Source organism: Pristiophorus japonicus, chromosome 25 (assembly GCF_044704955.1).
Source record: "Pristiophorus japonicus isolate sPriJap1 chromosome 25, sPriJap1.hap1, whole genome shotgun sequence".
In the NCBI taxonomy this organism is placed as follows: Eukaryota; Metazoa; Chordata; class Chondrichthyes; family Pristiophoridae; genus Pristiophorus; species Pristiophorus japonicus.
This window is the reverse complement of record NC_092001.1, coordinates 30296588-30322806: the sequence shown is the minus strand read 5'-3', so window position 1 is coordinate 30322806 and position 26219 is coordinate 30296588. Positions and strand designations below refer to the sequence as shown.

The 26219-nt window shown below is 45.5% G+C and overlaps 17 non-coding genes across 17 annotated transcripts; all 17 read right to left on the bottom strand.

Annotated features, from left to right (window-relative positions):
- Positions 1-448: 448 nt before the first annotated feature.
- Positions 449-519, bottom strand: trnag-ccc (transfer RNA glycine (anticodon CCC)). Its single transcript has one exon. It is a non-coding gene; the product is annotated as a tRNA-Gly (tRNA).
- Positions 520-1923: 1404 nt separating this feature from the next.
- On the bottom strand, positions 1924-1994 carry trnag-ccc (transfer RNA glycine (anticodon CCC)). The gene has a single exon. It is a non-coding gene; the product is annotated as a tRNA-Gly (tRNA).
- Positions 1995-3397: 1403 nt separating this feature from the next.
- Positions 3398-3468, bottom strand: trnag-ccc (transfer RNA glycine (anticodon CCC)). Its single transcript has one exon. It is a non-coding gene; the product is annotated as a tRNA-Gly (tRNA).
- A 1403-nt stretch (positions 3469-4871) lies between these two features.
- On the bottom strand, positions 4872-4942 carry trnag-ccc (transfer RNA glycine (anticodon CCC)). The gene has a single exon. It is a non-coding gene; the product is annotated as a tRNA-Gly (tRNA).
- A 1402-nt stretch (positions 4943-6344) lies between these two features.
- On the bottom strand, positions 6345-6415 carry trnag-ccc (transfer RNA glycine (anticodon CCC)). Its single transcript has one exon. It is a non-coding gene; the product is annotated as a tRNA-Gly (tRNA).
- A 2877-nt stretch (positions 6416-9292) lies between these two features.
- trnav-cac (transfer RNA valine (anticodon CAC)) lies at positions 9293-9363 on the bottom strand. Its single transcript has one exon. It is a non-coding gene; the product is annotated as a tRNA-Val (tRNA).
- Positions 9364-10766: 1403 nt separating this feature from the next.
- Positions 10767-10837, bottom strand: trnae-cuc (transfer RNA glutamic acid (anticodon CUC)). The gene has a single exon. It is a non-coding gene; the product is annotated as a tRNA-Glu (tRNA).
- A 1404-nt stretch (positions 10838-12241) lies between these two features.
- Positions 12242-12312, bottom strand: trnag-ccc (transfer RNA glycine (anticodon CCC)). The gene has a single exon. It is a non-coding gene; the product is annotated as a tRNA-Gly (tRNA).
- Positions 12313-13716: 1404 nt separating this feature from the next.
- trnag-ccc (transfer RNA glycine (anticodon CCC)) lies at positions 13717-13787 on the bottom strand. The gene has a single exon. It is a non-coding gene; the product is annotated as a tRNA-Gly (tRNA).
- Positions 13788-15190: 1403 nt separating this feature from the next.
- On the bottom strand, positions 15191-15261 carry trnag-ccc (transfer RNA glycine (anticodon CCC)). Its single transcript has one exon. It is a non-coding gene; the product is annotated as a tRNA-Gly (tRNA).
- Positions 15262-16665: 1404 nt separating this feature from the next.
- trnag-ccc (transfer RNA glycine (anticodon CCC)) lies at positions 16666-16736 on the bottom strand. The gene has a single exon. It is a non-coding gene; the product is annotated as a tRNA-Gly (tRNA).
- Positions 16737-18139: 1403 nt separating this feature from the next.
- trnag-ccc (transfer RNA glycine (anticodon CCC)) lies at positions 18140-18210 on the bottom strand. Its single transcript has one exon. It is a non-coding gene; the product is annotated as a tRNA-Gly (tRNA).
- Positions 18211-19613: 1403 nt separating this feature from the next.
- Positions 19614-19684, bottom strand: trnag-ccc (transfer RNA glycine (anticodon CCC)). Its single transcript has one exon. It is a non-coding gene; the product is annotated as a tRNA-Gly (tRNA).
- A 1403-nt stretch (positions 19685-21087) lies between these two features.
- trnag-ccc (transfer RNA glycine (anticodon CCC)) lies at positions 21088-21158 on the bottom strand. The gene has a single exon. It is a non-coding gene; the product is annotated as a tRNA-Gly (tRNA).
- Positions 21159-22561: 1403 nt separating this feature from the next.
- trnag-ccc (transfer RNA glycine (anticodon CCC)) lies at positions 22562-22632 on the bottom strand. The gene has a single exon. It is a non-coding gene; the product is annotated as a tRNA-Gly (tRNA).
- Positions 22633-24035: 1403 nt separating this feature from the next.
- On the bottom strand, positions 24036-24106 carry trnag-ccc (transfer RNA glycine (anticodon CCC)). The gene has a single exon. It is a non-coding gene; the product is annotated as a tRNA-Gly (tRNA).
- A 1419-nt stretch (positions 24107-25525) lies between these two features.
- Positions 25526-25596, bottom strand: trnav-cac (transfer RNA valine (anticodon CAC)). The gene has a single exon. It is a non-coding gene; the product is annotated as a tRNA-Val (tRNA).
- Positions 25597-26219: the final 623 nt, after the last annotated feature.

Sequence of the window (26219 nt, the reverse complement as noted above, 5' to 3'; positions counted from 1 at the left end):
CTCTGCAGCCTCCTCGCAGCTCGCACTGCAACCCAGCTTGGTGTGATTTGCAAAGTTGGAGATGTTACATTGATGGAATTATTGAAAATCGCCACAGCTCGAGGAAACGGTACCGCCGCTCCTTTCTGCTCCTCCTTATTAAACTGCCGCCCAGACTTGCTCCCGCTCTTTCAACACCCGCTCATCTCTGCTGCCGTGCTGCAAACAGCCACTCCTGTGTGTTCTCGCTTTTTAAATTGCCGCTTCCCTCTGCTCGTGCTATTATGAAAAATAACTCAAATCCTTTACTCCCTCACGTTACAAGCGATCCATACTGCTCCCCCTCTTTATACCGAAGGATATCTGTGCCCCCGCTCATTTAACAGCCGCTCCTCTCTGTGTACGCTCTTGAAACAGTCGGGAAGTTTAATTTTTAAATACACGCTTTCTGAAATACTTCCATAAACACTGTATTGGCCGGGATTCGAACCCGGGACTCCTGCGTGGGAGGCGATAATTTTACCACTGAACCACCAATGCTCACATTACGAGCATATTCAAGTTTAAAGATAGTGCAATTAGTGTTTAATTTTTGTTAATAAAAGGCGAAGAACAACAAAGCACCTCATATTCTGAAGATAGAAACATAGAAACTTAGAAATTGGTGCAGGAGTAGGCCATTCGTCACTTCCAGCCAGCACCACCATTCAATATGATCATGGCTGTGCATGGAACTTCACTTCCCCTTCCTGATTTCTCTCCATGCCCCTTGATCACTTTAGCCGTAAGGGCCATATCTCACTCTCTTTTGAGTATATCTATCCAACTGGCTTCCACATCTTTCTGTGGTACAGAATTCCACAGGTTCACAATGATCTGAGTGAAGAAGTTTCTCCTCGTGTCGGTCCTAAATGGTTTACACTTTATCCTTAGACAGTGACCGCTGGTACTGGGCTTCCTTTATTCGGACTGCGGGGACCTTTTTACGCCATCAAACCTGTCCATTCCCGACCAAATTATAAATGTTTCTATGAGCTCCCCTCTCATTCTTCTAAATTCCAGCGAGTGTAAGCCGAGTCGATCCAGTCTTTCTTCATGTCAGTCCTGCCATCCCTGGAATCAATCTGGAGAATATTCGCTACACTCCCTCAAAAGCAAGAATGTCCTTCCTCAGATTAGATGATCATAACTGCACACAATACTCAAGGTCTGGTCTCAGCAAGGTGCTGTACAAGTCTCCATGCTCCGATACCCTAATCTCCTCGCTATGAAGGCCAGCATGACATTTGGCTTCCTTTACTGCATGCTGTACCTGTATGTATGAATGACTCCAACGACCGATGTACCAAAATACCCAGGTCTCAATACCCCTCCGCTTTTACAAATCGTTCAACATTCAGATAACATTCTCCCTTCAAGGTTTTGCCACCAAAGTGGATAAACTCACACTTATCTTCATTATATGGCATCTGCCATCCACCTAATCTGTCCAATTCCTCTGCAGCCTCCTCGCAGCTCGCACTGCAACCCAGCTTGGTGTGATTTGCAAAGTTGGAGATGTTACATTGATGGAATTATTGAAAATCGCCACAGCTCGAGGAAACGGTACCGCCGCTCCTTTCTGCTCCTCCTTATTAAACTGCCGCCCAGACTTGCTCCCGCTCTTTCAACACCCGCTCATCTCTGCTGCCGTGCTGCAAACAGCCACTCCTGTGTGTTCTCGCTTTTTAAATTGCCGCTTCCCTCTGCTCGTGCTATTATGAAAAATAACTCAAATCCTTTACTCCCTCACGTTACAAGCGATCCATACTGCTCCCCCTTTTTATACCGAAGGATATCTGTGCCCCCGCTCATTTAACAGCCGCTCCTCTCTGTGTACGCTCTTGAAACAGTCGGGAAGTTTAATTTTTAAATACACGCTTTCTGAAATACTTCCATAAACACTGTATTGGCCGGGATTCGAACCCGGGACTCCTGCGTGGGAGGCGATAATTTTACCACTGAACCACCAATGCTCACATTGCGAGCATATTCAAGTTTAAAGATAGTGCAATTAGTGTTTAATTTTTGTTAATAAAAGGCGAAGAACAACAAAGCACCTCATATTCTGAAGATAGAAACATAGAAACTTAGAAATTGGTGCAGGAGTAGGCCATTCGTCACTTCCAGCCAGCACCACCATTCAATATGATCATGGCTGTGCATGGAACTTCACTTCCCCTTCCTGATTTCTCTCCATGCCCCTTGATCACTTTAGCCGTAAGGGCCATATCTCACTCTCTTTTGAGTATATCTATCCAACTGGCTTCCACATCTTTCTGTGGTACAGAATTCCACAGGTTCACAATGATCTGAGTGAAGAAGTTTCTCCTCGTGTCGGTCCTAAATGGTTTACACTTTATCCTTAGACAGTGACCGCTGGTACTGGGCTTCCTTTATTCGGACTGCGGGGACCTTTTTACGCCATCAAACCTGTCCATTCCCGACCAAATTATAAATGTTTCTATGAGCTCCCCTCTCATTCTTCTAAATTCCAGCGAGTGTAAGCCGAGTCGATCCAGTCTTTCTTCATGTCAGTCCTGCCATCCCTGGAATCAATCTGGAGAATATTCGCTACACTCCCTCAAAAGCAAGAATGTCCTTCCTCAGATTAGATGATCATAACTGCACACAATACTCAAGGTCTGGTCTCAGCAAGGTGCTGTACAAGTCTCCATGCTCCGATACCCTAATCTCCTCGCTATGAAGGCCAGCATGACATTTGGCTTCCTTTACTGCATGCTGTACCTGTATGTATGAATGACTTCAACGACAGATGTACCAAAATACCCAGGTCTCAATACCCCTCCGCTTTTACAAATCGGTCAACATTCAGATAACATTCTGCCTTCAAGGTTTTGCCACCAAAGTGGTTAAACTCACACTTATCTTCATGAGATGGCATCTGCCATCCACCTAATTTGTCCAATTCCTCTGCAGCCTCCGAGCAGCTCGCACTGCAACCCAGCTTGGTGTGATTTGCAAAGTTGGAGATGTTACATTGATGGAATTATTGAAAATCGCCACAGCTCGAGGAAACGGTACCGCTGCTCCTTTCTGCTCCTCCTTATTGAACTGCCGCCCAGACTTGCTTCCGCTCTTTCAACAGCCGCTCATCTCTGCTGCCGTGCTGCAAACAGCCACTCCTGTGTGTTCTCGCTTTTTAAATTGCCGCTTCCCTCTGCTCGTGCTATTTGAAAAATAACTCAAATCCTTTACTCCCTCACGTTTCAAGCGATCCTCACTGCTCTCGCTCTTTATACCGAAGGATATCTGTGCCCCCGCTCATTTAACAGCCGCTCCTCTCTGTGCACGCTCTTGAAACAGTCGGGAAGTTTAATTTTTAAATACACGCTTTTTGAAATACTTCCATAAACACTGCATTGGCTGGGATTCGAACCCGGGACTCCCGCGTGGGAGGCGATAATTTTACCACTGAACCACCAATGCTCACATTGCGAGCACATTCAAGTTTAAAGATAGTGAAATTAGTGTTTAATTTTTGTTAATAAAAGGCGAAGAACAACAAAGCATCTCATATTCTGAAGATAGAAACATAGAAACTTAGAAATTGCTGCAGGAGTAGGCCATTCGTCCCTTCCAGCCAGCACCACCATTCAATATGATCATGGCTGAGCATGCAACTTCACTTCTCCTTCCTGATTTATCTCCATGCCCCTTGATCACTTTAGCCGTAAGGGCCATATCTCACTCTCTTTTGAGTATATCTATCCAACTGGCTTCCACATCTTTCTGTGGTACAGAATTCCACAGGTTCACAATGATCTGAGTGAAGAAGATTCTCCTCGTGTCGGTCCTAAATGGTTTTCACTTTATCCTTAGACAGTGACCGCTGGTACTGGGCTTCCTTTATTCGGACTGCGGGAACCTTTTTACGCCATCAAACCTGTCCATTTCCGACCAAATTTTAAATGTTTCTATGAGCTCCCCTCTCATTCTTCTAAATTCCAGCGAGTGTAAGCCGAGTCGATCCAGTCTTTCTTCATGTCAGTCCTGCCATCCCTGGAATCAATCTGGTGAATATTCGCTACACTCCCTCAAAAGCAAGAATGTCCTTCCTCAGATTAGATGATCATAACTGCACACAATACTCAAGGTCTGGTCTCAGCAAGGTGCTGTACAAGTCTCCATGCTCCGATACCCTAACCTCCTCGCTATGAAGGCCAGCATGACATTTGGCTTCCTTTTCTGCATGCTGTACCTGTCTGTATGAATGACTTCAACGACAGATGTACCAAAATACCCAGGTCTCAATACCCCTCCGCTTTCACAAATCGGTCAACATTCAGATAACATTCTACCTTCAAGCTTTTGCCACCAAAGTGGATAAACTCACACTTATCTACATTACATAGCATCTGCCATCCACCGAATCTGTCCAATTCCTCTGCAGCCTCCGAGCAGCTCGCACTGCAACCCAGCTTGGTGTGATTTGCAAAGTTGGAGATGTTACATTGAAGGAATTATTGAAAATCGCCACAGCTCGAGGAAACGGTACCGCCGCTCCTTTCTGCTCCTCCTTATTAAACTGCCGCCCAGACTTGCTCACGCTCATTCAACACCCGCTCATCTCTGCTGCCGTGCTGCAAACAGCCACTCCTGTGTGTTCTCGCTTTTTAAATTGCCGCTTCCCTCTGCTCGTGCTATTTGAAAAATAACTCAAATCCTTTACTCCCTCACGTTGCAAGCGATCCTCACTGCTCCCTCTCTTTATACCGAAGAATATCTGTGCCCCCGTTCATTCAACAGCCGCTCCTCTCTGTGTCCGCTCTTGAAACAGTCGGGAAGTTTAATTTTTAAATACACGCTTTCTGAAATACTTCCATAAACACTGCATTGGCCGGGAATCGAACCCGGGTCTCCCGCGTGGGAGGCGAGAATTCTACCCCTGAACCACCAATGCTCACATTACGAGCACATTCAAGTTTCAAGATAGTGCAATTAGTGTTTAATTTTTTATAATAAAAGGCGAAGAACAACAAAGCACCTCATATTCTGTAGATAGAAACATAGAAACTTAGAAATTGGTGCAGGAGTAGGCCATTCGTCCCTTCCAGCCAGGAGCACCATTCAATATGATCATGGCTGTTCATGCAACTTCACTTCCCCTTCCTGATTTCTCTCCATGCCCCTTGATCACTTTAGCCGTAAGGGCCATATCTCACTCTCTTTTGAGTATATCTATCCAACTGGCTTCCACATCTTTCTGTGGTACAGAATTCCACAGGTTCACATTGATCTGAGTGAAGAAGATTCTCCTCGTGTCGGTCCTAAATGGTTTACACTTTATCCTTAGACAGTGACCGCTGGTACTAGGCTTCCTTTATTCGGACTGCGGGAACCTTTTTACGCCATCAAACCTGTCCATTCCCGACCAAATTTTTAATGTTTCTTGGATCTCCCCTCTCATTCTTCTAAATTCCAGCGAGTATAAGCCTAGTCGATCCAGTCTTTCTTCATGTCAGTCCTGCCATCCCTGGAATCAATCTGGTGAATATTCGCTACACTCCCTCAAAAGCAAGAATGTCCTTCCTCAGATTAGATGATCATAACTGCACACAATACTCAAGGTCTGGTCTCAGCAAGGTGCTGTACAAGTCTCCATGCTCCGATACCCTAATCTCCTCGCTATCAAGGCCAGCATGACATTTGGCTTCCTTTACTGCATGCTGTACCTGTATGTATGAATGACTTCAAAGACTGATGTACCAAAATACCCAGGTCTCAATACCCCTCCGCTTTTACAAATCGGTCAACATTCAGATAACATTCTACCTTCAAGGTTTTGCCACCAAAGTGGATAAACTCACACTTATCTTCATTATATGGCATCTGCCATCCACCGAATCTGTCCAATTCCTCTGCAGCCTCCTCGCAGCTCGCACTGCAACCCAGCTTGGTGTGATTTGCAAAGTTGGAGATGTTACATTGATGGAATTATTGAAAATCGCCACAGCTCGAGGAAACGGTACCGCCACTCCTTTCTGCTCCTCCTTATTAAACTGCCGCCCAGACTTGCTCCCGCTCTTTCAACACCCGCTCATCTCTGCTGCCGTGCTGCAAACAGCCATCCTGTGTGTTCTCGCTTTTTAAATTGCCGCTTCCCTCTGCTCGTGCTATTTGAAAAATAACTCAAATCCTTTACTCCCTCACGTTACAAGCGATCCTCACTGCTCCCGCTCTTTATCCGGAAGGATATCTGTGCCCACGCTCATTTAACAGCCGCTCCTCTCTGTGTCCGCTCTTGAAACAGTCGGGAAGTTTAATTTTTAAATACACGCTTTCTGAAATACTTCCATAAACACTGCATTGGCCGGGAATCGAACCCGGGTCTCCCGCGTGGGAGCCGAGAATTCTACCCCTGAACCATCAATGCTCACATTACGAGCACATTCAAGTTTAAAGATAGTGCAATTAGTGTTTAATTTTTGTTAATAAAAGGCGAAGAACAACAAATCACCTCATATTCTGAAGATAGAAACATAGAAACTTAGAAATTGGTGCAGGAGTAGGCCATTCGTCCCTTCCAGCCAGCACCACCATTCAATATGATCATGGCTGAGCATGCAACTTCACTTCCCCTTCCTGATTTCTCTCCATGCCCCTTGATCACTTTAGCCGTAAGGGCCATATCTCACTCTCTTTTGAGTATATCTATCCAACTGGCTTCCACATCTTTCTGTGGCACAGAATTCCACAGGTTCACAATGATCTGAGTGAAGAGGATTCTCCTCGTGTCGGTCCTAAATGGTTTACACTTTATCCTTAGACAGTGACCGCTGGTGCTGGGCTTCCTTTATTCGGAATGCGGGAACCTTTTTACGCCATCAAACCTGTCCATTCCCGACCAAATTTTAAATGTTTCTATGAGCTCCCCTCTCATTCTTCTAAATTCCAGCGAGTATAAGCCTAGTCGATCCAGTCTTTCTTCATGTCAGTCCTGCCATCCCTGGAATCAATCTGGTGAATATTCGCTACACTCCCTCAAAAGCAAGAATGTCCTTCCTCAGATTAGATGATCATAACTGCACACAATACTCAAGGTCTGGTCTCAGCAAGGTGCTGTACAAGTCTCCATGCTCCGATACCCTAATCTCCTCGCTATGAAGGCCAGCATGACATTTGGCTTCCTTTACTGCATGCTGTACCTGTGTGTATGAATGACTTCAACGACTGATGTACCAAAATACCCAGGTCTCAATACCCCTCCGCTTTTACAAATCGGTCAACATTCAGATAACATTCTACCTTCAAGGTTTTGCCACCAAAGTGGATAACCTCACACTTATCTTCATTATATGGCATCTGCCATCCACCGAATCTGTCCAATTCCGCTGCAGCCTCCAAGCAGCTCGCAATGCAACCCAGCTTGGTGTGATTTGCAAAGTTGGAGATATTACATTGATGGAATTATTGAAAATCGCCACAGCTCGAGGAAACGGTACCGCCGCTCCTTTCTGCTCCTCCTTATTAAACTGCCGCCCAGACTTGCTCCCGCTCTTTCAACACCCGCTCATCTCTGCTGCCGTGCTGCAAACAGCCACTCCTGTGTGTTCTCGCTTTTTAAATTGCCGCTTCCCTCTGCTCGTGCTATTTGAAAAATAACTCAAATCCTTTACTCCCTCACGTTACAAGCGATCCTCACTGCTCCCGCTCTTTATACCGAAGGATATCTGTGCCCACGCTCATTTAACAGCCGCTCCTCTCTGTGTCCGCTCTTGAAACAGTCGGGAAGTTTAATTTTTGAACACACGCTTTCTAAAATACTTCCATAAACACTGCATTGGCCGGGAATCGAACCCGGGTCGTCCGCGTGGGAGGCGAGAACTCTACCCCTGAAGAACCAATGCTCACATTTCGAGCACATTCAAGTTTAAAGATAGTGCAATTAGTGTTTAATTTTTGCTAATAAAAGGCGAAGAACAACAAATCACCTCATATTCTGAAGATAGAAACATAGAAACTTAGAAATTGGTGCAGGAGTAGGCCATTCGTCCCTTCCAGCCAGCACCACCATTCAATATGATCATGGCTGAGCATGCAACTTCACTTCCCCTTCCTGATTTCTCTCCATGCCCCTTGATCACTTTAGCCGTAAGGGCCATATCTCACTCTCTTTTGAGTATATCTATCCAACTGGCTTCCACATCTTTCTGTGGCACAGAATTCCACAGGTTCACAATGATCTGAGTGAAGAGGATTCTCCTCGTGTCGGTCCTAAATGGTTTACACTTTATCCTTAGACAGTGACCGCTGGTGCTGGGCTTCCTTTATTCGGAATGCGGGAACCTTTTTACGCCATCAAACCTGTCCATTCCCGACCAAATTTTAAATGTTTCTATGAGCTCCCCTCTCATTCTTCTAAATTCCAGCGAGTATAAGCCTAGTCGATCCAGTCTTTCTTCATGTCAGTCCTGCCATCCCTGGAATCAATCTGGTGAATATTCGCTACACTCCCTCAAAAGCAAGAATGTCCTTCCTCAGGTTAGATGATCATAACTGCACACAATACTCAAGGTCTGGTCTCAGCAAGGTGCTGTACAAGTCTCCATGCTCCGATACCCTAATCTCCTCGCTATGAAGGCCAGCATGACATTTGGCTTCCTTTACTGCATGCTGTACCTGTGTGTATGAATGACTTCAACGACTGATGTACCAAAATACCCAGGTCTCAATACCCCTCCGCTTTTACAAATCGGTCAACATTCAGATAACATTCTACCTTCAAGGTTTTGCCACCAAAGTTGATAACCTCACACTTATCTTCATTATATTGCATCTGCCATCCACCGAATCTGTCCAATTCCGCTGCAGCCTCCAAGCAGCTCGCAATGCAACCCAGCTTGATGTGATTTGCAAAGTTGGAGATATTACATTGATGGAATTATTGAAAATCGCCACAGCTCGAGGAAACGGTACCGCCGCTCCTTTCTGCTCCTCCTTATTAAACTGCCGCCCAGACTTGCTCCCGCTCTTTCAACACCCGCTCATCTCTGCTGCCGTGCTGCAAACAGCCACTCCTGTGTGTTCTCGCTTTTTAAATTGCCGCTTCCCTCTGCTCGTGCTATTTGAAAAATAACTCAAATCCTTTACTCCCTCACGTTACAAGCGATCCTCACTGCTCCCGCTCTTTATACCGAAGGATATCTGTGCCCCCGCTCATTTAACAGCCGCTCCTCTTTGTGTCCGCTCTTGAAACAGTCGGGAAGTTTAATTTTTAAATACAGGCTTTCTGAAATACTTCCATAAACACTGCATTGTCCAGGAATCGAACCCGGGTCTCCCGCGTGTGAGGCGAGAATTCTACCCCTGAACCACCAATGCTCACATTACGAGCACATTCAAGTTTAAAGATAGTGCAATTAGTGTTTAATTTCTGTTAATAAAAGGCGAAGAACAACAAAGCACCGCATATTCTGAAGATAGAAACATAGAAACTTAGAAAGTAGGTGCAGGAGTAGGCCATTCGTCCCTTCCAGCCAGCACCACCATTCAATATGATCATGGCTGAGCATGCAACTTCACTTCCCCTTCCTGATTTCTCTCCATGCCCCTTGATCACTTTAGCCGTAAGGGCCGTATCTCACTCTCTTTTGAGTATATCTATCCAACTGGCTTCCACATCTTTCTGTGGCACAGAATTCCACAGGTTCACAATGATCTGAGTGAAGAAGATTCTCCTCGTGTCGGTCCTAAATGGTTTACACTTTATCCTTAGACAGTGACCGCTGGTGCTGGGCTTCCTTTATTCGGAATGTGGGAACCTTTTTACGCCATCAAACCTGTCCATTCCCGACCAAATTTTAAATGTTTCTATGAGCTCCCCTCTCATTCTTCTAAATTCCAGCGAGTATAAGCCTAGTCGATCCAGTCTTTCTTCATGTCAGTCCTGCCATCCCTGGAATCAATCTGGTGAATATTCGCTACACTCCCTCAAAAGCAAGAATGTCCTTCCTCAGATTAGATGATCATAACTGCACACAATACTCAAGGTCTGGTCTCAGCAAGGTGCTGTACAAGTCTCCATGCTCCGATACCCTAATCTCCACGCTATGAAGGCCAGCATGACATTTGGCTTCCTTTACTGCATGCTGTACCTGTATGTATGAATGACTTCAAAGACTGATGTACCAAAATACCCAGGTCTCAATACCCCTCCGCTTTTACAAATCGGTCAACATTCAGTTAACATTCTACCTTCAAGGTTTTGCCACCAAAGTGGATAAACTCACACTTATCTTCATTATATGGCATCTGCCATCCACCTAATCTGTCCAATTCCGCTGCAGCCTCCGAGCAGCTCGCACTGCAACCCAGCTTGGTGTGATTTGCAAAGTTGGAGATATTACATTGATGGAATTATTGAAAATCGCCACAGCTCGAGGAAACGGTACCGCCGCTCCTTTCTGCTCCTCCTTATTAAACTGCCGCCCAGACTTGCTCCCGCTCTTTCAACACCCGCTCATCTCTGCTGCCGTGCTGCAAACAGCCATCCTGTGTGTTCTCGCTTTTTAAATTGCCGCTTCCCTCTGCTCGTGCTATTTGAAAAATAACTCAAATCCTTTACTCCCTCACGTTACAAGCGATCCTCACTGCTCCCGCTCTTTATACCGAAGGATATCTGTGCCCACGCTCATTTAACAGCCGCTCCTCTCTGTGTGCGCTCTTGAAACAGTCGGGAAGTTTAATTTTTAAATACGCCCTTTCTGAAATACTTCCATAAACACTGCATTGGCCGGGAATCGAACCCGGGTCTCCCGCGTGAGAGGCGAGAATTCTACCCCTGAACCACCAATGCCCACATTACGAGCACATTCAAGTTTAAAGATAGTGCAATTAGTGTTTAATTTTTGTTAATAAAAGGCGAAGAACAACAAAGCACCTCATATTCTGAAGATAGAAACATAGAAACTTAGAAAGTAGGTGCAGGAGTAGGCCATTCGTCCCTTCCAGCCAGCACCACCATTCAATATGATCATGGCTGAGCATGCAACTTCACTTCCCCTTCCTGATTTCTCTCCATGCCCCTTGATCACTTTAGCCGTAAGGGCCATATCTCACTCTCTTTTGAGTATATCTATCCAACTGGCTTCCACATCTTTCTGTGGCACAGAATTCCACAGGTTCGCAATGATCTGAGTGAAGAAGATTCTCCTCGTGTCGGTCCTAAATGGTTTACACTTTATCCTTAGACAGTGACCGCTGGTGCTGGGCTTCCTTTATTCGGAATGCGGGAACCTTTTTACGCCATCAAACCTGTCCATTCCCGACCAAATTTTAAATGTTTCTATGAGCTCCCCTCTCATTCTTCTAAATTCCAGCGAGTATAAGCCTATTCGATCCAGTCTTTCTTCATGTCAGTCCTGCCATCCCTGGAATCAATCTGGTGAATATTCGCTACACTCCCTCAAAAGCAAGAATGTCCTTCCTCAGATTAGATGATCATAACTGCACACAATACTCAAGGTCTGGTCTCAGCAAGGTGCTGTACAAGTCTCCATGCTCCGATACCCTAATCTCCTCGCTATGAAGGCCAGCATGACACTTGGCTTCCTTTACTGCATGCTGTACCTGTATGTATGAATGACTTCAACGACTGATGTACCAAAATACCCAGGTCTCAATACCCCTCCGCTTTTACAAATCGGTCAACATTCAGATAACATTCTACCTTCAAGGTTTTGCCACCAAAGTGGATAACCTCACACTTATCTTCATTATATGGCATCTGCCATCCACCGAATCTGTCCAATTCCGCTGCAGCCTCCTAGCAGCTCGCAATGCAACCCAGCTTGGTGTGATTTGCAAAGTTGGAGATATTACATTGATGGAATTATTGAAAATCGCCACAGCTCGAGGAAACGGTACCGCCGCTCCTTTCTGCTCCTCCTTATTAAAATGCCGCCCAGACTTGCTCCCGCTCTTTCAACACCCGCTCATCTCTGCTGCCGTGCTGCAAACAGCCACTCCTGTGTGTTCTCGCTTTTTAAATTGCCGCTTCCCTCTGCTCGTGCTGTTTGAAAAATAACTCAAATCCTTTGGTCCCTCACGTTACAAGCGATCCTCACTGCTCCCGCTCTTTATACCGAAGGATATCTGTGCCCCCGCTCATTTAACAGTCGCTCCTCTCTGTGTCCGCTCTTGAAACAGTCGGGAAGTTTAATTTTTAAATACAGGCTTTCTGAAATACTTCCATAAACACTGCATTGTCCAGGAATCGAACCCGGGTCTCCCGCGTGGGAGGCGAGAATTCTACCCCTGAACCACCAATGCTCACATTACGAGCACATTCAAGTTTAAAGATAGTGCAATTAGTGTTTAATTTTTGTTAATAAAAGGCGAAGAACAACAAAGCACCTCATATTCTGAAGATAGAAACATAGAAACTTAGAAAGTAGGTGCAGGAGTAGGCCATTCGTCCCTTCCAGCCAGCACCACCATTCAATATGATCATGGCTGAGCATGCAACTTCACTTCCCCTTCCTGATTTCTCTCCATGCCCCTTGATCACTTTAGCCGTAAGGGCCATATCTCACTCTCTTTTGAGTATATCTATCCAACTGGCTTCCACATCTTTCTGTGGCACAGAATTCCACAGGTTCACAATGATCTGAGTGAAGAAGATTCTCCTCGTGTCGGTCCTAAATGGTTTACACTTTATCCTTAGACAGTGACCGCTGGTGCTGGGCTTCCTTTATTCGGAATGTGGGAACCTTTATACGCCATCAAACCTGTCCATTCCCGACCAAATTTTAAATGTTTCTATGAGCTCCCCTCTCATTCTTCTAAATTCCAGCGAGTATAAGCCTAGTCGATCCAGTCTTTCTTCATGTCAGTCCTGCCATCCCTGGAATCAATCTGGTGAATATTCGCTACACTCCCTCAAAAGCAAGAATGTCCTTCCTCAGATTAGATGATCATAACTGCACACAATACTCAAGGTCTGGTCTCAGCAAGGTGCTGTACAAGTCTCCATGCTCCGATACCCTAATCTCCTCGCTATCAAGGCCAGCATGACATTTGGCTTCCTTTACTGCATGCTGTACCTGTATGTATGAATGACTTCAACGACTGATGTACCAAAATACCCAGGTCTCAATACCCCTCCGCTTTTACAAATCGGTCAACATTCAGATAACATTCTACCTTCAAGGTTTTGCCACCAAAGTGGATAACCTCACACTTATCTTCATTATATGGCATCTGTCATCCACCGAATCTGTCCAATTCCGCTGCAGCCTCCTCGCAGCTCGCAATGCAACCCAGCTTGGTGTGATTTGCAAAGTTGGAGATATTACATTGATGGAATTATTGAAAATCGCCACAGCTCGAGGAAACGGTACCGCCGCTCCTTTCTGCTCCTCCTTATGAAACTGCCGCCCAGACTTGCTCCCGCTCTTTCAACACCCGCTCATCTCTGCTGCCGTGCTGCAAACAGCCACTCCTGTGTGTTCTCGCTTTTTAAATTGCCGCTTCCCTCTGCTCGTGCTATTTGAAAAATAACTCAAATCCTTCACTTCCTCACGTTACAAGCGATCCTCACTGCTCCCGCTCTTTATACCGAAGGATATCTGTGCCCACGCTCATTTAACAGCCGCTCCTCTCTGTGTCCGCTCTTGAAACAGTCGGGAAGTTTAATTTTTAAATACACGCTTTCTGAAATACTTCCATAAACACTGCATTGGCCGGGAATCGAACCCGGCTCTCCCGCGTGGGAGGCGAGAATTCTACCCCTGAACCACCAATGCTCACATTACGAGCACATTCAAGTTTAAAGATAGTGCAATTAGTGTTTAATTTTTGCTAATAAAAGGCGAAGAACAACAAATCACCTCATATTCTGAAGATAGAAACATAGAAACTTAGAAATTGGTGCAGGAGTAGGCCATTCGTCCCTTCCAGCCAGCACCACCATTCAATATGATCATGGCTGAGCATGCAACTTCACTTCCCCTTCCTGATTTCTCTCCATGCCCCTTGATCACTTTAGCCCTAAGGGCCATATCTCACTCTCTTTTGAGTATATCTATCCAACTGGCTTCCACATCTTTCTGTGGTACAGAATTCCACAGGTTCACATTGATCTGAGTGAAGAAGATTCTCCTCATGTAGGTCCTAAATGGTTTACACTTTATCCTTAGACAGTGACCGCTGGTACTGGGCTTCCTTTATTCGGACTGCGGGAACCTTTTTACGCCATCAAACCTGTCCATTCCCGACCAAATTTTAAATGTTTCTATGAGCTCCCCTCTCATGCTTCTAAATTCCAGCGAGTGTAAGCCTAGTCGATCCAGTCTTTCTTCATGTCAGTCCTGCCATCCCTGGAATCAATCTGGTGAATATTCGCTACACTCCCTCAAAAGCAAGAATGTCCTTCCTCAGATTAGATGATCATAACTGCACACAATACTCAAGGTCTGGTCTCAGCAAGGTGCTGTACAAGTCTCCATGCTCCGATACCCTAATCTCCTCGCTATCAAGGCCAGCATGACATTTGGCTTCCTTTACTGCATGCTGTACCTGTATGTATGAATGACTTCAACGACTGATGTACCAAAATACCCAGGTCTCAATACCCCTCCGCTTTTACAAATCGGTCAACATTCAGATAACATTCTACCTTCAAGGTTTTGCCACCAAAGTGGATAAACTCACACTTATCTTCATTATATGGCATCTGCCATCCACCTAATCTGTCCAATTCCACTGCAGCCTCCGAGCAGCTCGCACTGCAACCCAGCTTGGTGTGATTTGCAAAGTTGGAGATATTACATTGATGGAATTATTGAAAATCGCCACAGCTCGAGGAAACGGTACCGCCGCTCCTTTCTGCTCCTCCTTATTAAACTGCCGCCCAGACTTGCTCCCGCTCTTTCAACACCCACTCATCTCTGCTGCCATGCTGCAAACAGCCAGTCCTGTGTGTTCTCGCTTTTTAAATTGCCGCTTCCCTCTGCTCGTGCTATTTGAAAAATAACTCAAATCCTTTACTCCCTCACGTTACAAGCGATCCTCACTGCTCCCGCTCTTTGTACCGAAGGATATCTGTGCCCACGCTCATTTAACAGCCGCTCCTCTCTGTGTCCGCTCTTGAAACAGTCGGGAAGTTTAATTTTTAAATACACGCTTTCTGAAATACTTTCATAAACACTGCATTGGCCAGGAATCGAACCCGGGTCTCCCGCGTGGGAGGCGAGAATTCTACCCCTGAACCACAAATGCTCACATTACGAGCACATTCAAGTTTAAAGATAGTGCAATTAATGTTTAATTTTTGTTAATAAAAGGCGAAGAACAACAAAGCACCTCATATTCTGAAGATAGAAACATAGAAACTTAGAAAGTAGGTGCAGGAGTAGGCCATTCGTCCCTTCCAGCCAGCACCACCATTCAATATGATCATGGCTGAGCATGCAACTTCACTTCCCCTTCCTGATTTCTCTCCATGCCCCTTGATCACTTTAGCCCTAAGGGCCATATCTCACTCTCTTTTGAGTATATCTATCCAACTGGCTTCCACATCTTTCTGTGGTACAGAATTCCACAGGTTCACATTGATCTGAGTGAAGAAGATTCTCCTCGTGTCGGTCCTAAATGGTTTACACTTTATCCTTAGACAGTGACCGCTGGTACTGGGCTTCCTTTATTCGGACTGCGGGAACCTTTTTACGCCATCAAACCTGTCCATTCCCGACCAAATTTGAAATGTTTCTTGGAGCTCCCCTCTCATTCTTCTAAATTCCAGCGAGTATAAGCCTAGTCGATCCAGTCTTTCTTCATGTCAGTCCTGCAATCCCTGGAATCAATCTGGTGAATATTCGCTACACTCCCTCAAAAGCAAGAATGTCCTTCCTCAGATTAGATGATCATAACTGCACACAATACTCAAGGTCTGGTCTCAGCAAGGTGCTGTACAAGTCTCCATGCTCCGATACCCTAATCTCCTCGCTATGAAGGCCAGCATGACATTTGGCTTCCTTTACTGCATGCTGTACCTGTATGTATGAATGACTTCAACGACTGATGTACCAAAATACACAGGTCTCAATACCCCTCCGCTTTTACAAATCGGTCAACATTCAGATAACATTCTACCTTCAAGGTTTTGCCACCAAAGTGGATAAACTCACACTTATCTTCATTATATGGCATCTGTCATCCACCTAATCTGTCCAATTCCGCTGCAGCCTCCTAGCAGCTCGCAATGCAACCCAGCTTGGTGTGATTTGCAAAGTTGGAGATGTTACATTGATGGAATTATTGAAAATCGCCACAGCTCGAGGAAACGGTACCGCCGCTCCTTTCTGCTCCTCCTTATTAAACTGCCGTCCAGACTTGCTCCCGCTCTTTCAACACCCACTCATCTCTGCTGCCATGCTGCAAACAGCCAGTCCTGTGTGTTCTCGCTTTTTAAATTGCCGCTTCCCTCTGCTCGTGCTATTTGAAAAATAACTCAAATCCTTTGCTCCCTCAAGTTACAAGCGATCCTCACTGCTCCCGCTCTTTAGACCGAAGGATATCTGTGCCCCCGCTCATTTAACAGCCGCTCCTCTCTGTGTGCGCTCTTGAAACAGTCGGGAAGTTTAATTTTGAAATACACGCTTTTTGAAATACTTCCATAAACACTGCATTGGCCGGGAATCGAACCCGGGTCTCCCGCGTGGGAGGCGAGAACTCTACCCCTGAACCACCAATGCTGACATTACGAGCACATTCAAGTTTAAAGATAGTGCAATTAGTGTTTAATTTTTGCTAATAAAAGGCGAAGAACAACAAATCACCTCATATTCTGAAGATAGAAACATAGAAACTTAGAAATTGGTGCAGGAGTAGGCCATTCGTCCCTTCCAGCCAGCACCACCATTCAATATGATCATGGCTGAGCATGCAACTTCACTTCCCCTTCCTGATTTCTCTCCATGCCCCTTGATCACTTTAGCCCTAAGGGCCATATCTCACTCTCTTTTGAGTATATCTATCCAACTGGCTTCCACATCTTTCTGTGGTACAGAATTCCACAGGTTCACATTGATCTGAGTGAAGAAGATTCTCCTCGTGTCGGTCCTAAATGGTTTACACTTTATCCTTAGACAGTGACCGCTGGTACTGGGCTTCCTTTATTCGGACTGCGGGAACCTTTTTACGCCATCAAACCTGTCCATTCCCGACCAAATTTTAAATGTTTCTTGGAGCTCCCCTCTCATTCTTCTAAATTCCAGCGAGAATAAGCCTAGTCGATCCAGTCTTTCTTCATGTCAGTCCTGCCATCCCTGGAATCAATCTGGTGAATATTCGCTACACTCCCTCAAAAGCAAGAATGTGCTTCCTCAGATTAGATGATCATAACTGCACACAATACTCAAGGTCTGGTCTCAGCAAGGTGCTGTACAAGTCTCCATGCTCCGATACCCTAATCTCCTCGCTATCAAGGCCAGCATGACATTTGGCTTCTTTTACTGCATGCTGTACCTGTATGTATGAATGACTTCAACGACTGATGTACCAAAATACCCAGGTCTCAATACCCCTCCGCTTTTACAAATCGGTCAACATTCAGATAACATTCTACCTTCAAGGTTTTGCCACCAAAGTGGATAAACTCACACTTATCTTCATTATATGGCATCTGCCATCCACCTAATCTGTCCAATTCCGCTGCAGCCTCCTAGCAGCTCGCACTGCAACCCAGCTTGGTGTGATTTGCAAAGTTGGAGATATTGCATTGATGGAATGATTGAAAATCGCCACAGCTCGAGGAAACGGTACCGCCGCTCCTCTCTGCTCCTCCTTATTAAACTGCCGCCCAGACTTGCTCCCGCTCTTTCAACACCCGCTCATCTCTGCTGCCGTGCTGCAAACAGCCACTCCTGTGTGTTCTCGCTTTTTAAATTGCCGCTTCCCTCTGCTCGTGCAATTTGAAAAATAACTCAAATCCTTTACACCCTCACGTTACAAGCGATCCTCACTGCTCCCGCTCTTTATACCGAAGGATATCTGTGCCCCCGCTCATTTAACAGCCGCTCCTCTCTGTGTACGCTCTTGAAACAGTCGGGAAGTTTAATTTTTAAATACACGCTTTCTGAAATACTTCCATAAACACTGCATTGGCCGGGAATCGAACCCGGGTCTCCCGCGTGGGAGGCGAGAATTCTACCACTGAACCACCAATGCTCACATTACGAGCACATTCAAGTTTAAAGATAGTGCAATTAGTGTTTAATTTTTGTTAATAAAAGGCGAAGAACAACAAAGCACCTCATATTCTGAAGATAGAAACATAGAAACTTAGAAATTGGTGCAGGAGGAGGCCATTCGTCCCTTCCAGCCAGCAGCACCATTCAATATGATCATGCCTGAGCATGCAACTTCACTTCCCTATCCTGATTTCTCTCCATGCCCCTTGATCACTTTAGCCGTAAGGGCCATATCTCACTCTCTTTTGAGTATATCTATCCAACTGGCTTCCACATCTTTCTGTGGTACAGAATTCCACAGGTTCATAATGATCTGAGTGAAGAAGATTCTCCTCGTCTCGGTCCTAAATGGTTTACACTTTTTCCTTAGACAGTGACCGCTGGTACTGGGCTTCCTTTATTCGGACTGCGGGAACCTTTTTACGCCATCAAACCTGTCCATTCCCGACCAAATTTTAAATGTTTCCATGAGCTCCCCTCTCATTCTTCTAAATTCCAGCGAGTGTAAGCCTAGTCGATCCAGTCTTTCTTCATGTCAGTCCTGCCATCCCTGGAATCAATCTGGTGAATATTCGCTACACTCCCTTAAAAGCAAGAATGTCCTTCCTCAGATTAGATGATCATAACTGCACACAATACTCAAGGTCTGGTCTCAGCAAGATGCTGTACAAGTCTCCATGCTCCGATACCCTAATCTCCTCGCTATGAAGGCCAGCATGACATTTGGCTTCCTTTACTGCATGCTGTACCTGTATGTATGAATGACTTCAACGACCGATGTACCAAAATACCCAGGTCTCAATACCCCTCCGCTTTTACAAATCGGTCAACATTCAGATAACATTCTACCTTCAAGGTTTTGCCACCAAAGTGGATAAACTCACACTTATCTTCATTATATGGCATCTGCCATCCACCTAATCTGTCCAATTCCTCTGCAGCCTCCTCGCAGCTCGCACTGCAACCCAGCTTGGTGTGATTTGCAAAGTTGGAGATGTTACATTGATGGAATTATTGAAAATCGCCACAGCTCGAGGAAACGGTACCGCCGCTCCTTTCTGCTCCTCCTTATTAAACTGCCGCCCAGACTTGCTCCCGCTCTTTCAACACCCGCTCATCTCTGCTGCCGTGCTGCAAACAGCCACTCCTGTGTGTTCTCGCTTTTTAAATTGCCGCTTCCCTCTGCTCGTGCAATTTGAAAAATAACTCAAATCCTTTACACCCTCACGTTACAAGCGATCCTCACTGCTCCCGCTCTTTATACCGAAGGATATCTGTGCCCCCGCTCATTGAACAGCCGCTCCTCTCTGTGTACGCTCTTGAAACAGTCGGGAAGTTTAATTTTTAAATACACGCTTTCTGAAATACTTCCATAAACACTGCATTGGCCGGGAATCGAACCCGGGTCTCCCGCGTGGGAGGCGAGAATTCTACCACTGAACCACCAATGCTCACATTACGAGCACATTCAAGTTTAAAGATAGTGCAATTAGTGTTTAATTTTTGTTAATAAAAGGCGAAGAACAACAAAGCACCTCATATTCTGAAGATAGAAACATAGAAACTTAGAAATTGGTGCAGGAGGAGGCCATTCGTCCCTTCCAGCCAGCAGCACCATTCAATATGATCATGCCTGAGCATGCAACTTCACTTCCCTATCCTGATTTCTCTCCATGCCCCTTGATCACTTTAGCCGTAAGGGCCATATCTCACTCTCTTTTGAGTATATCTATTCAACTGGCTTCCACATCTTTCTGTGGTACAGAATTCCACAGGTTCATAATGATCTGAGTGAAGAAGATTCTCCTCGTGTCGGTCCTAAATGGTTTACACTTTTTCCTTAGACAGTGACCGCTGGTACTGGGCTTCCTTTATTCGGACTGCGGGAACCTTTTTACGCCATCAAACCTGTCCATTCCCGACCAAATTTTAAATGTTTCCATGAGCTCCCCTCTCATTCTTCTAAATTCCAGCGAGTGTAAGCCTAGTCGATCCAGTCTTTCTTCATGTCAGTCCTGCCATCCCTGGAATCAATCTGGTGAATATTCGCTACACTCCCTTAAAAGCAAGAATGTCCTTCCTCAGATTAGATGATCATAACTGCACACAATACTCAAGGTCTGGTCTCAGCAAGATGCTGTACAAGTCTCCATGCTCCGATACCCTAATCTCCTCGCTATGAAGGCCAGCATGACATTTGGCTTCCTTTACTGCATGCTGTACCTGTATGTATGAATGACTTCAACGACCGATGTACCAAAATACCCAGGTCTCAATACCCCTCCGCTTTTACAAATCGGTCAACATTCAGATAACATTCTACCTTCAAGGTTTTGCCACCAAAGTGGATAAACTCACACTTATCTTCAGTATATGGCATCTGCCATCCACCTAATCTGTCCAATTCCTCTGCAGCCTCCTCGCAGCTCGCACTGCAACCCAGCTTGGTGTGATTTGCAAAGTTGGAGATGTTACATTGATGGAATTATTGAAAATCGCCACAGCTCGAGGAAACGGTACCGCCGCTCCTTTCTGCTCCTCCTTATTAAACTGCCGCCCAGACTTGCTCCCGCTCTTTCAACACCCGCTCATCTCTGCTGCCGTGCTGCAAACAGCCACTCCTGTGTGTTCTCGCTTTTTAAATTGCCGCTTCCCTCTGCTCGTGCAATTTGAAAAATAACTCAAATCCTTTACACCCTCACGTTACAAGCGATCCTCACTGCTCCCGCTCTTTATACCGAAGGATATCTGTGCCCCCGCTCATTTAACAGCCGCTCCTCTCTGTGTACGCTCTTGAAACAGTCGGGAAGTTTAATTTTTAAATACACGCTTTCTGAAATACTTTCATAAACACTGCATTGGCCGGTTATCGAACCCGGGTCTCCCGCGTGGGAGGCGAGAATTCTACCACTGAACCACCAATGCTCACATTACGAGCACATTCAAGTTTAAAGATAGTGCAATTAGTGTTTAATTTTTGTTAATAAAAGGCGAAGAACAACAAAGCACCTCATATTCTGAAGATAGAAACATAGAAACTTAGAAATTGGTGCAGGAGGAGGCCATTCGTCCCTTCCAGCCAGCAGCACCATTCAATATGATCATGCCTGAGCATGCAACTTCACTTCCCTATCCTGATTTCTCTCCATGCCCCTTGATCACTTTAGCCGTAAGGGCCATATCTCACTCTCTTTTGAGTATATCTATTCAACTGGCTTCCACATCTTTCTGTGGTACAGAATTCCACAGGTTCATAATGATCTGAGTGAAGAAGATTCTCCTCGTGTCGGTCCTAAATGGTTTACACTTTTTCCTTAGACAGTGACCGCTGGTACTGGGCTTCCTTTATTCGGACTGCGGGAACCTTTTTACGCCATCAAACCTGTCCATTCCCGACCAAATTTTAAATGTTTCCATGAGCTCCCCTCTCATTCTTCTAAATTCCAGCGAGTGTAAGCCTAGTCGATCCAGTCTTTCTTCATGTCAGTCCTGCCATCCCTGGAATCAATCTGGTGAATATTCGCTACACTCCCTTAAAAGCAAGAATGTCCTTCCTCAGATTAGATGATCATAACTGCACACAATACTCAAGGTCTGGTCTCAGCAAGATGCTGTACAAGTCTCCATGCTCCGATACCCTAATCTCCTCGCTATGAAGGCCAGCATGACATTTGGCTTCCTTTACTGCATGCTGTACCTGTATGTATGAATGACTTCAACGACCGATGTACCAAAATACCCAGGTCTCAATACCCCTCCGCTTTTACAAATCGGTCAACATTCAGATAACATTCTACCTTCAAGGTTTTGCCACCAAAGTGGATAAACTCACACTTATCTTCATTATATGGCATCTGCCATCCACCTAATCTGTCCAATTCCTCTGCAGCCTCCTCGCAGCTCGCACTGCAACCCAGCTTGGTGTGATTTGCAAAGTTGGAGATGTTACATTGATGGAATTATTGAAAATCGCCACAGCTCGAGGAAACGGTACCGCCGCTCCTTTCTGCTCCTCCTTATTAAACTGCCGCCCAGACTTGCTCCCGCTCTTTCAACACCCGCTCATCTCTGCTGCCGTGCTGCAAACAGCCACTCCTGTGTGTTCTCGCTTTTTAAATTGCCGCTTCCCTCTGCTCGTGCAATTTGAAAAATAACTCAAATCCTTTACACCCTCACGTTACAAGCGATCCTCACTGCTCCCGCTCTTTATACCGAAGGATATCTGTGCCCCCGCTCATTTAACAGCCGCTCCTCTCTGTGTACGCTCTTGAAACAGTCGGGAAGTTTAATTTTTAAATACACGCTTTCTGAAATACTTCCATAAACACTGCATTGGCCGGGAATCGAACCCGGGTCTCCCGCGTGGGAGGCGAGAATTCTACCACTGAACCACCAATGCTCACATTGCGAGCACATTCAAGTTTAAAGATAGTGCAATTAGTGTTTAATTTTTGTTAATAAAAGGCGAAGAACAACAAAGCACCTCATATTCTGAAGATAGAAACATAGAAACTTAGAAATTGGTGCAGGAGGAGGCCATTCGTCCCTTCCAGCCAGCAGCACCATTCAATATGATCATGCCTGAGCATGCAACTTCACTTCCCTATCCTGATTTCTCTCCATGCCCCTTGATCACTTTAGCCGTAAGGGCCATATCTCACTCTCTTTTGAGTATATCTATTCAACTGGCTTCCACATCTTTCTGTGGTACAGAATTCCACAGGTTCATAATGATCTGAGTGAAGAAGATTCTCCTCGTGTCGGTCCTAAATGGTTTACACTTTTTCCTTAGACAGTGACCGCTGGTACTGGGCTTCCTTTATTCGGACTGCGGGAACCTTTTTACGCCATCAAACCTGTCCATTCCCGACCAAATTTTAAATGTTTCCATGAGCTCCCCTCTCATTCTTCTAAATTCCAGCGAGTGTAAGCCTAGTCGATCCAGTCTTTCTTCATGTCAGTCCTGCCATCCCTGGAATCAATCTGGTGAATATTCGCTACACTCCCTTAAAAGCAAGAATGTCCTTCCTCAGATTAGATGATCATAACTGCACACAATACTCAAGGTCTGGTCTCAGCAAGATGCTGTACAAGTCTCCATGCTCCGATACCCTAATCTCCTCGCTATGAAGGCCAGCATGACATTTGGCTTCCTTTACTGCATGCTGTACCTGTATGTATGAATGACTTCAACGACCGATGTACCAAAATACCCAGGTCTCAATACCCCTCCGCTTTTACAAATCGGTCAACATTCAGATAACATTCTACCTTCAAGGTTTTGCCACCAAAGTGGATAAACTCACACTTATCTTCAGTATATGGCATCTGCCATCCACCTAATCTGTCCAATTCCTCTGCAGCCTCCTCGCAGCTCGCACTGCAACCCAGCTTGGTGTGATTTGCAAAGTTGGAGATGTTACATTGATGGAATTATTGAAAATCGCCACAGCTCGAGGAAACGGTACCGCCGCTCCTTTCTGCTCCTCCTTATTAAACTGCCGCCCAGACTTGCTCCCGCTCTTTCAACACCCGCTCATCTCTGCTGCCGTGCTGCAAACAGCCACTCCTGTGTGTTCTCGCTTTTTAAATTGCCGCTTCCCTCTGCTCGTGCTATTTGAAAAATAACTCAAATCCTTTACTCCCTCACGTTACAAGCGATCCATACTGCTCCCGCTCTTTATACCGAAGGATATCTGTGCCCCCGCTCATTTAACAGCCGCTCCTCTCTGTGTACGCTCTTGAAACAGTCGGGAAGTTTAATTTTTAAATACACGCTTTCTGAAATACTTCCATAAACACTGCATTGGCCGAGATTCGAACCCGGGACTCCCGCGTGGGAGGCGATAATTTTACCACTGAACCACCAATGCTCACATTACGAGCACATTCAAGTTTAAAGATAGTGCAATTAGTGTTAAATTTTTGTTAATAAAAGGCGAAGAACAACAAAGCACCTCATATTCTGAAGATAGAAACATAGAAACTTAGAAATTGGTGCAGGAGTAGGCCATTCGTCCCTTCCAGCCAGCACCACCATTCAATATGATCATGGCTGTGCATGCAACTTCACTTCCCCTTCCTGATTTCTCTCCATGCCCCTTGATCACTTTAGCCGTAAGGGCCATATCTCACTCTCTTTTGAGTATATCTATCCAACTGGCTTCCACATCTTTCTGTGGTACAGAATTCCACAGGTTCACAATGATCTGAGTGAAGAAGATTCTCCTCGTGTCGGTCCTAAATGGTTTACACTTTATCCTTAGACAGTGACCGCTGTTACTGGGCTTCCTTTATTCGGACTGCGGGGACCTTTTTACGCCATCAAACCTGTCCATTCCCGACCAAATTTTAAATGTTTCTATGAGCTCCCCTCTCATTCTTCTAAATTCCAGCGAGTGTAAGCCGAGTCGATACAGTCTTTCTTCATGTCAGTCCTGCCATCCCTGGAATCAATCTGGTGAATATTCGCTACACTCCCTTAAAAGCAAGAATGTCCTTCCTCAGATTAGATGATCATAACTGCACACAATACTCAAGGTCTGGTCTCAGCAAGGTGCTGTACAAGTCTCCATGCTCCGATACCCTAATCTCCTCGCTATGAAGGCCAGCATGACATTTGGCTTCCTTTACTGCACGTGTACCTGTATGTATGAATGACATGAATGACTTCAACGACTGATGTACCAAAATACCCAGGTCTCAATACCCCTCCGCTTTTACAAATCGGTCAACATTCAGATAACATTCTGCCTTCAAGGTTTTGCCACCAAAGTGGTAAAACTCACACTTATCTTCATTATATGGCATCTGCCATCCACCTAATTTGTCCAATTCCTCTGCAGCCTCCGAGCAGCTCGCACTGCAACCCAGCTTGGTGTGATTTGCAAAGTTGGAGATGTTACATTGATGGAATTATTGAAAATCGCCACAGCTCGAGGAAACGGTACCGCTGCTCCTTTCTGCTCCTCCTTATTGAACTGCCGCCCAGACTTGCTTCCGCTCTTTCAACAGCCGCTCATCTCTGCTGCCGTGCTGCAAACAGCCACTCCTGTGTGTTCTCGCTTTTTAAATTGCCGCTTCCCTCTGCTCGTGCTATTTGAAAAATAACTCAAATCCTTCACTCCCTCACTCCCTCACGTTTCAAGCGATCCTCACTGCTCTCGCTCTTTATACCGAAGGATATCTGTGCCCCCGCTCATTTAACAGCCGCTTCTCTCTGTGCACGCTCTTGAAACAGTCGGGAAGTTTAATTTTTAAATACACGCTTTCTGAAATACTTCCATAAACACTGCATTGGCTGGGATTCGAACCCGGGACTCCCGCGTGTGACGCGAGAATTCTACTACTGAACCACCAATGCTCACATTGCGAGCACATTCAAGTTTAAAGATAGTGAAATTAGTGTTTAAGTTTTGTTAATAAAAGGCGAAGAACAACAAAGCATCTCATATTCTGAAGATAGAAACATAGAAACTTAGAAATTGGTGCAGGAGTAGGCCATTCGTCCCTTCCAGCCAGCACCACCATTCAATATGATCATGGCTGTGCATGCAACTTCACTTCCCCTTCCTGATTTCTCTCCATGCCCCTTGATCACTTTAGCCGTAAGGGCCATATCTCTCTCTCTTTTGAGTATATCTATCCAACTGGCTTCCACATCTTTCTGTGGTACAGAATTCCACTGGTTCACAATGATCTGAGTGAAGAAGTTTCTCCTCGTGTCGGTCCTAAATGGTTTACACTTTATCCTTAGACAGTGACCGCTGGTACTGGGCTTCCTTTATTCGGACTGCGGGGACCTTTTTACGCCATCAAACCTGTCCATTCCCGACCAAATTTTAAATGTTTCTATGAGCTCCCCTCTCATTCTTCTAAATTCCAGCGAGTGTAAGCCGAGTCGATCCAGTCTTTCTTCATGTCAGTCCTGCCATCCCTGGAATCAATCTGGAGAATATTCGCTACACTCCCTCAAAAGCAAGAATG